Here is a 7,522-nt window from a genome sequence, read left to right as displayed (position 1 = left end):
AGAAGCATTTGGGACGCTATCAGTAAAGTCTATCATAATATGACTAGGAAAATGCTACAGGGGAAGGGTAAAAATGATCAACTTGAGAGTAGGAAGTCGTCCGACAAAGAAGGAGCCTCTTGCAGTTTTGAGCCAAAGGAGCTGTCTTTACATAGACTGACTCTGAATAGAGATGAAGAGGACAGAAGTCACACGAGTTGGGGACAGGATATGTGAGGCGAGGACAGGGAAACATTCCATGGGGAGGAGGAAGATAATGCATGTGGCCCTGAAGGGTGCTTTTGAATGGATAAGGAAGTAAGATGGTAGTAAAATCTTTTTCTTTTTTAGTACAGACGGGTGCAACACGCTCATGTATACGCGAGGGGAAATTTTCGATGTCTGGAAATGCCATGAATACTCAAGGGTTCACAGGAGCTACAAGCAGAGTTCCTTTTACCGAAGAATTGCCAGTCTCCATAGGAGAGTGTGACATGTCTGTGCTGTTGCTATATTCAAGGCAGACACCTGTCAATATATTAGGTCAAGATTTAATGACCAAGTTGAACATGACAATTTCATTCACTGATAAAGGCATAGTGTGTTCAACACCAGGAATGCATTATTTGAATGTGAATGAATTTATTATGGCATGTGCAGGACAAAGGGCCATGCGACGAGTACCGTTAGAACCAGAAGTTTTTGACTATGGGGTATGCATTCTGTTGACATGGCTGCCAGGTTTAGTGGGCAGAACTATGAGAATACGTGATGCCTTCAGGCCAAAGATACCTATGGATGAAGAGGAAGGGCAAATCTTTCCTTTGGAATTACAAGCAGCCATAGTGCGAGGAGAAATAGGTTTGCTTGATGGGAATGATTATGAAGGCAGACAATGGTGCACAGTGATTGCCCTTGGAGAGGGTTACAGATTGACTGATGTCACTGATGAGGATATGTTTGGAGACCATCCATCAGATAACGAAGTAGTATTTGAGATGAGCATTATTTATTGGGTGAGAGCAATTAAATGCGAGGTTCCTCAGAAAATGATGTTAGCTCAGAAACGCCCAAGTATTTCGATGAAGACATGACGAAAGGGCCAGTTTCATTATGGACAACAGGCCCCTATGATGTAGGCCTATTGAAAGGAGTTAAGAAGTGAAGATTAAAATGAAAGCAGGAGCAATTTTACCTCTTGCACGACAGTTTCCTATGTCTCGAGAGGCAGATGAAGGTATTATTAAGACGATATCTGCTATGATGGAACAGGGCATCCTAGTGACGTCAGAGTCACTGTGTAATACCGCAATTTATCCTGTGAAGAAACGGAAAGGGGGGTTGTGGTGTTTAATTCAGGATTTACACTCTGATTAACCAGATTGTAGAGGCTGAGTTCCCTCTAGTTCCTAATCCTGCGACAATGTTATGTAATATCCCTGTTGAAGCACGATATTTCACTGTGATTGACTAAAAATGCATTTTTCTCAATCCCATTGCATAAAGACTTGCAAGATCTGATGTCATTTACATTCAGACAGACTCGTCTGAAAAGTACTCACCTACTCCAGGGGTACTGTGAGTCTCTGTCAATATTCAATAGAGTCCTACAGATGCAATTATGCAATATTGATTTGAAAAGTGTTGAGTTGCAATACGTGGATGCCATATTGGTCTGTAGCACCTCAGAGGAAGAGTGCAGACACGTTTCAGTTCAACTGATGATTATTCTTGCAGACAAAGGATATAAAGTAGACAAGGAGAAATTGCAGTATTGTCAAAAGGAAGTACTGTACATAGGTCAGTTAATTTTGCATGATGGAAAGAAGGTTCCTCCTGAGAGGGCTGAGGCTATTTTGAAAACAGTAAAGCCACTCACAATAAAGCACATGCAGAGATTTTTGGGATTGTGTAACTATGTAAGAGCATGGGTCTTTGATTACAGTTCATACATAAGGTCCTTGTTGCAAGCTCTGAAGAAAGCACAGACAACTCACGAGAACATTGTTTGGACTGAGGAAATGGAAGAAGGGTTTGATGAGTTGAAAAAGGCAATTTGCAGATCTCCAGTTTTAGGGATTCCCAATTATGCTGAGGAATTCTTTTTGTTCTCGCAAACAAATGGCACTGCTATGACAGGTGTACTTATGCAGAGAACCACGTTGGGGTACAAGCCCCTTGCATATTACAGTGGGATTCTAGACCCAGTAATGAGGTGTCACTTTCCATGTGAACAGTCTTTGGTTGCCGCCGCGTTCGCCATTGAGAAGGCTGCTAGCATAGTAATGGGGTGTTCCATGACGTTATTTGTTGAGCATGCATTGTTTGCCATTTTGGAAAAACCTAAAGGTACGTTGACTTCTCAAAGGGCTACTGCCTACGAGGTAGTCATATCGAATCTGGAAATTAAAATAGTCTGATGCAAAATAGTTAATCCTGCCATGTTTGTAGCAGAACCACTGGCAGAGGATGAGCATGCACATGATTGCTCGAATTATGAGGAATTCTATGATGAACTCCTGAGGGTGAAGGAAAATGCGTTGGCAGCTGGGGAGATTCTTTTTATTGACGGTTCTTCTAGAATCAATCAGAGTGATGGACAAAGATATACAGATGCCCCTGTGGTGAAGCACATTGCCAATGGCGAGTTTGAAGTATTGATAAGTGCACGAATACCGTCTCACTTTTCGGCAAAGGCTGCAAAATTAGTGGCACTGATTATCCCGCTCGAGAGACATGCAGACCAGGAAGTCACAGTGTACAGCGAGTCTGCCTATGTGACGTCAACAGTGCATGCAGGACTAACATGTTGGAAAAGGAGGGGCTACCTCCGAGTGGACGGCACTCCAGTGCAACACGCAGCCTTATTGGACAGTCTCATTAGAGCACTACAACTGCCAGTAGCCATCACAGTAGTTAAATGTGCAGCACACACTAAGAGAGCAGACTTTATCTCATGCAGAAATCAAACAGCAGATGAGGAGGCAAAGCGAGTTGCATGTACAAATATTATTCTGTTGTTTGATACGCCTGATGTGAATGAAAGCTTGGTGGTGATGATTAGTGTGTCTGAATGTTATAATAACTTGTCTAGGACTCAATTGGCAGAGATTCGAGGGGAAGCACCTCAAGATGAGAAAGACTTGTGGACGCAGAGAGGTTGTTCTTTAAACCCCTCTGAAGCATTGTGGTGACAAGACAGCACTAGTAAAAGTATTGTGGTTGATTGGTTTGTTACGAATATAGTAGAACACTTTGCATTTTATGTAGTGAATTGTATTATATGTCAAACGTTTACTGCTGGGAACACACTGCACACAATTGGAGGAGTTATTCCAAGACCTAATGGATCCTTTCAGCATTTGTATATTGACTATGTCGACATGCTGCAAGTATGTAATGGATACAGATATGTGATTGTACTGGTATGTGCCTTTTTCGAGGTAGATTGAAGCTGGACAGTGTACACACCCAGACTCCACCTGTGCAGCAACATTTTTAGTACAAGAAGTATTTCCTAGATGGGGAATATGTGAACTATTAAGATCAGATAATGGTTGTTAATGAAGTCTTTGAACAAATAAGCGTGTTGCTTAGCATAAAGCACAAGTTTTCATTGACATATCACCCACAAGCGAACAGAATTTGTGAAGGACTCAACGGCTTGCTTAAAGAGAGAATAGCCAAATTGAAGCTTACCCTGAAGAAAGGATGGTTGCATTGTCTACCACTGGCATTGTACACGTGGAGAAATCAACCAGGTTCAGACCACCATCTTACCCCCCATGAAATAGTGACAGGGAGGCGAATGAGGACACCTCTCACACCTTTGTCTAGAACTAGAAGTGATGCCCAGACAACAGCAGAATTGTTAGGAAAGGAGTTACGTGATTACTTAACATGCATGACCTCAAGTATCTCTGTAATTTCAGATCAGCTCAAGCGGAAGGGGTGTGGGGCAACTCAGAACACAGAAGTAGATGCTACAACAACTGGAGTTGACAAATGATGTCTTCCTAAACCTTTCCCCTGTGATTCGTTCCTAATCAGGAATTTTACAAGGAGGTGGCACGAGCCACATTTCACTGGTCCCTTCATAGTGGAAGACGTGGCACAGTCTGCAGTCAAAGTACAGGGCAGACGTGCTTGGATATTTCTTAGAGACGTGAAAATCTATGCTGGAGAACCCCCTTCACCTCCACCCCTGTCCGATGCAAGCATCAGGGAAGAACCACAGCACATGCAGACTAGGTCCATGATGAGGAAGAAGGACGGAGAAGCTGTTGAATAAAGATAAAGAGTACATTGGACTGTGGCTTATTTATTTCAGGATACTCTTTTCAGTCACAAAAAAAGGAGTTAAGGGAAGCTATTTGTTCTTGAGCCACAGGAATTTGTTGACATTGGACTGAGACATGTTTAAGTCTTGATCAAAAAGGAAGGCATGCCAGATTTGGAATTCCTTTTTGACGACTGGAAGAGGGAACAGTACCCCGAATCCTTTCTCACTGAATCCCCATGACGTTTGACGGATCGTTCTTGCAGTTTTCCTGGTAATTTTGCATGCATACCCGGCACTTGTGGGGAGAACTACTAGCGTTCATCTGTTCCTGCAAGATCCTAAGAATGGTCCAATCATGAGGAGATTGCTTGCAGCTATCACTGAGCAAATCCTTCAGCTTCCTGAGTACAGTGAGGAAAACACAAATGCCTCTATCAGCAGATAATGCACATAGACTGGTCAGTCTGGTATTCTATTATCTGATTGAGAAATGCCCGCATCTAGTTGGGAGACAAACTGATGTCCGAACGTTCCTGAGGGATCCGACGAATAATGCTGCACTTAATGAGATACTAAGAGACATCGTTGCGCAGGTGAACTTTTATTCTGAGAGAACACTGAGAACTGAATGAGACTTTCGAGGGGAGAGATCCAAGAGTCTACTGGTCAATGTACTTTGTCTCATGCTGAAGGAGAATCTTCATATCTTCTGGTAAAATTTGTGGTATTCACTGGGAACTTTTGTTCATCAGCGCATAGTCAGCCAGCTGAAGCTGATCGAGGGAACTCGTGGAGCAGATGCAGCAGCTTCCAGTGTATTGCATAATGTTACCTGATTAAAGTTCATTTTTTCCTTCCTTAAAAAAGAGTAAAAATGGGCTGCATTAATAGTAATATTATTATGGCAGATCCTGAGAGACGTCCACAATGTGCAAGAAGCTATTGTAAATGGACTTATCTATACGTAATTTACACTTGCATTCTATTCATATTGATACTTCTCTCACTTACAGTACGTACTGCTTACTATATGGACGTAAATGGAGCAAAGACTCCTGTGCATCTCCTTGTACAGAGGCAAGGCAGCCGAGACCTTATGTGATTGTTCCTACTCTAGAGAAACACACAAGGGCACCTGGTCCTGTGAGGGATAAGCCTGGGTTACCTTTTGAAGGGAGGTCACATGCAGAGATTATAGCAGACTCCATACCATGAGGTTTCAGCACAGGAAAAGACATTCAGATCTTTTTCTTACACAGTACATGTAAAAACACCCAGTCCACTGACAAATGTTTCTATGGTTGGTCCAGTAAGGAGAAACTATGCTGACATATTGAATGAGATGGTTAGAGAAACTCGTAAGAAAAGAACGAGATCTAAGAGAAATGCTAGGGAGGAAGATTATGAGCTGAATGGTTACCTGGATAGTACAGCACACTTGGGGAATAACATATGGTATCAGCATATGAAAGAAGTGGGAAGGAGCACCTCAAAGAAGGAATGTGTTGTATGTGCACTCCTGCCCTATAGCATGGGGAAGTCTAAGATTTTCATAGCTATTGAAATAGACGTCCAGACAGCACATTGTCTTTCACACATAGCATTCTGTCATACAAGAGGCCAGTTAATGGGTCGAGATGCCTATCTCAAATGGGCAACTGAATGGACAGATCCTGTTACGCTCACCTGGTATCCACAGGGAAGCCACCCAGCCGGGTTACTCGCAGGTATGCTTCTCAGCTTTGCCCTGATGTGGTCTGCGGGGAAGGTTCTGCCTTGTGGTAGAATTAAGCGTGCTCTCCATCTTGCCTTCTTTGCAGGGGCGCGTTGTCTTTCATGGGCGAGTGCGGTCTAGTTACTTCACTGACGCCAGCCCGTTTCATATTGTTCAGGTAGGTCTTATTGCTGTTCTTTAGTTTTATTGCTATCCTGCATGCCTTTCTTTGTTTAAAATGTCTCTTTTTTCTCCCTTAGGTATGCGGAGCTTCAGCGCGGCGAACTGGCTTGGTTGAGCCCCGCTGGTAAATGATGGCGCTTTAAGAGTGCTCTGATGCGGTAAGTAAGCGCTATGCGCAGCGCTGCAAAGTCTTGCCTTTGCTAACCTGTGTTTTTCTTCCTTGTAGGTCGCAGTGTTCTTCAGCGTGAGTGGAATGTCCGGAGTGCTGCCAGCCGAGAGGCGACCAGCCAGGTAAGCCTTTTGAGCAGTTCGTAATTTGTAAATGTCTCTACAACTTTCTTTAATGTTGCCTCTATCTTCCTCTTTCAGGTCGTTCTGTCCGGGAGGCGTGCAGATTCGAGGAAGCTATTCTCAGTAGCTGTGAGTGTTTAAAGATGAAGACTGCAGGTAAGATGCTGCTGCTAATGATGTTCCTTTTGTCTCCTTGCATGTTCTGCTTCTCCGAGGTTCGAGGGAATAGCTGGACATGGTGAGCATCACGTTGCAAGCTGCAAAGTAACACGAAGCCTGTTCTGCAGTCAGGGTGTAGTTTATATAGCCCAGGTAAAGTAGTGCCAGGGAAAGTAGTTCCAGGCCTGCCACACCCAAAACACTAGACCGCATAGCTTGGTTCTTAGGGAACCAAGCTGCGTGGATGCCTCCATGTTGGCTGACAATACAATAAAGTAGTTCCCAAGCACATTGTTGTTCATGGTGTATGAGCCTGGCGCCACAGGCGCTAGGACTGGCCCCATGAGGGCTTTTGAAGAGGATGCTAGGCTCTAGAGGCCCGAGTCCTGACTCCACCTGGCCAATGGGTTTGTCAGAGGGGGTTTTGGGCGAGGGTCGTGACAGATCCAGATGAAGATGATTATATCCAAGACACGAAGACAAGAAATGGGAAGCATACTAAGAATCTTGTTATCCGATACGAGAAACCTGGAGTGAAAGGAGCTGGAATCAGATGGGAAGTAAACAAAAGACTGGAGAGTCCAGGAAAATCTGCAGAAGAAATTCGTAGATTGAAGAACAGAGGCCAAATGCAGATCTGGGGATCAGTGCTATCACCAGATAGATGGAAAGAAGGAGTGGGGATCTTCAGAGCCTGGGTGGTCATTGCTTGTTATCAACCAACCATTGACATAGTACAGAATGGCTGCAAACCTCTGACCTGGGTCAAAGATAGAGGAGAACCCTTGCAGATAGTGCCTTTGTAGAGTGCAAAACTGTGCTTCAGAAATAATGGCACAAGAAAAGTTGGAGAGAATCAGAACTGTGGTTGAACCTTTCATGTACCAGAAATGAAACTTGGAACAGCAGTGATC

The sequence above is a fragment of the Ambystoma mexicanum genome, chromosome 1p (assembly GCF_040938575.1).
Source record: "Ambystoma mexicanum isolate Mex_15411 chromosome 1p, UKY_AmexF1_1, whole genome shotgun sequence".
In the NCBI taxonomy this organism is placed as follows: Eukaryota; Metazoa; Chordata; class Amphibia; order Caudata; family Ambystomatidae; genus Ambystoma; species Ambystoma mexicanum.
This window is presented reverse-complemented; position numbering follows the sequence as displayed.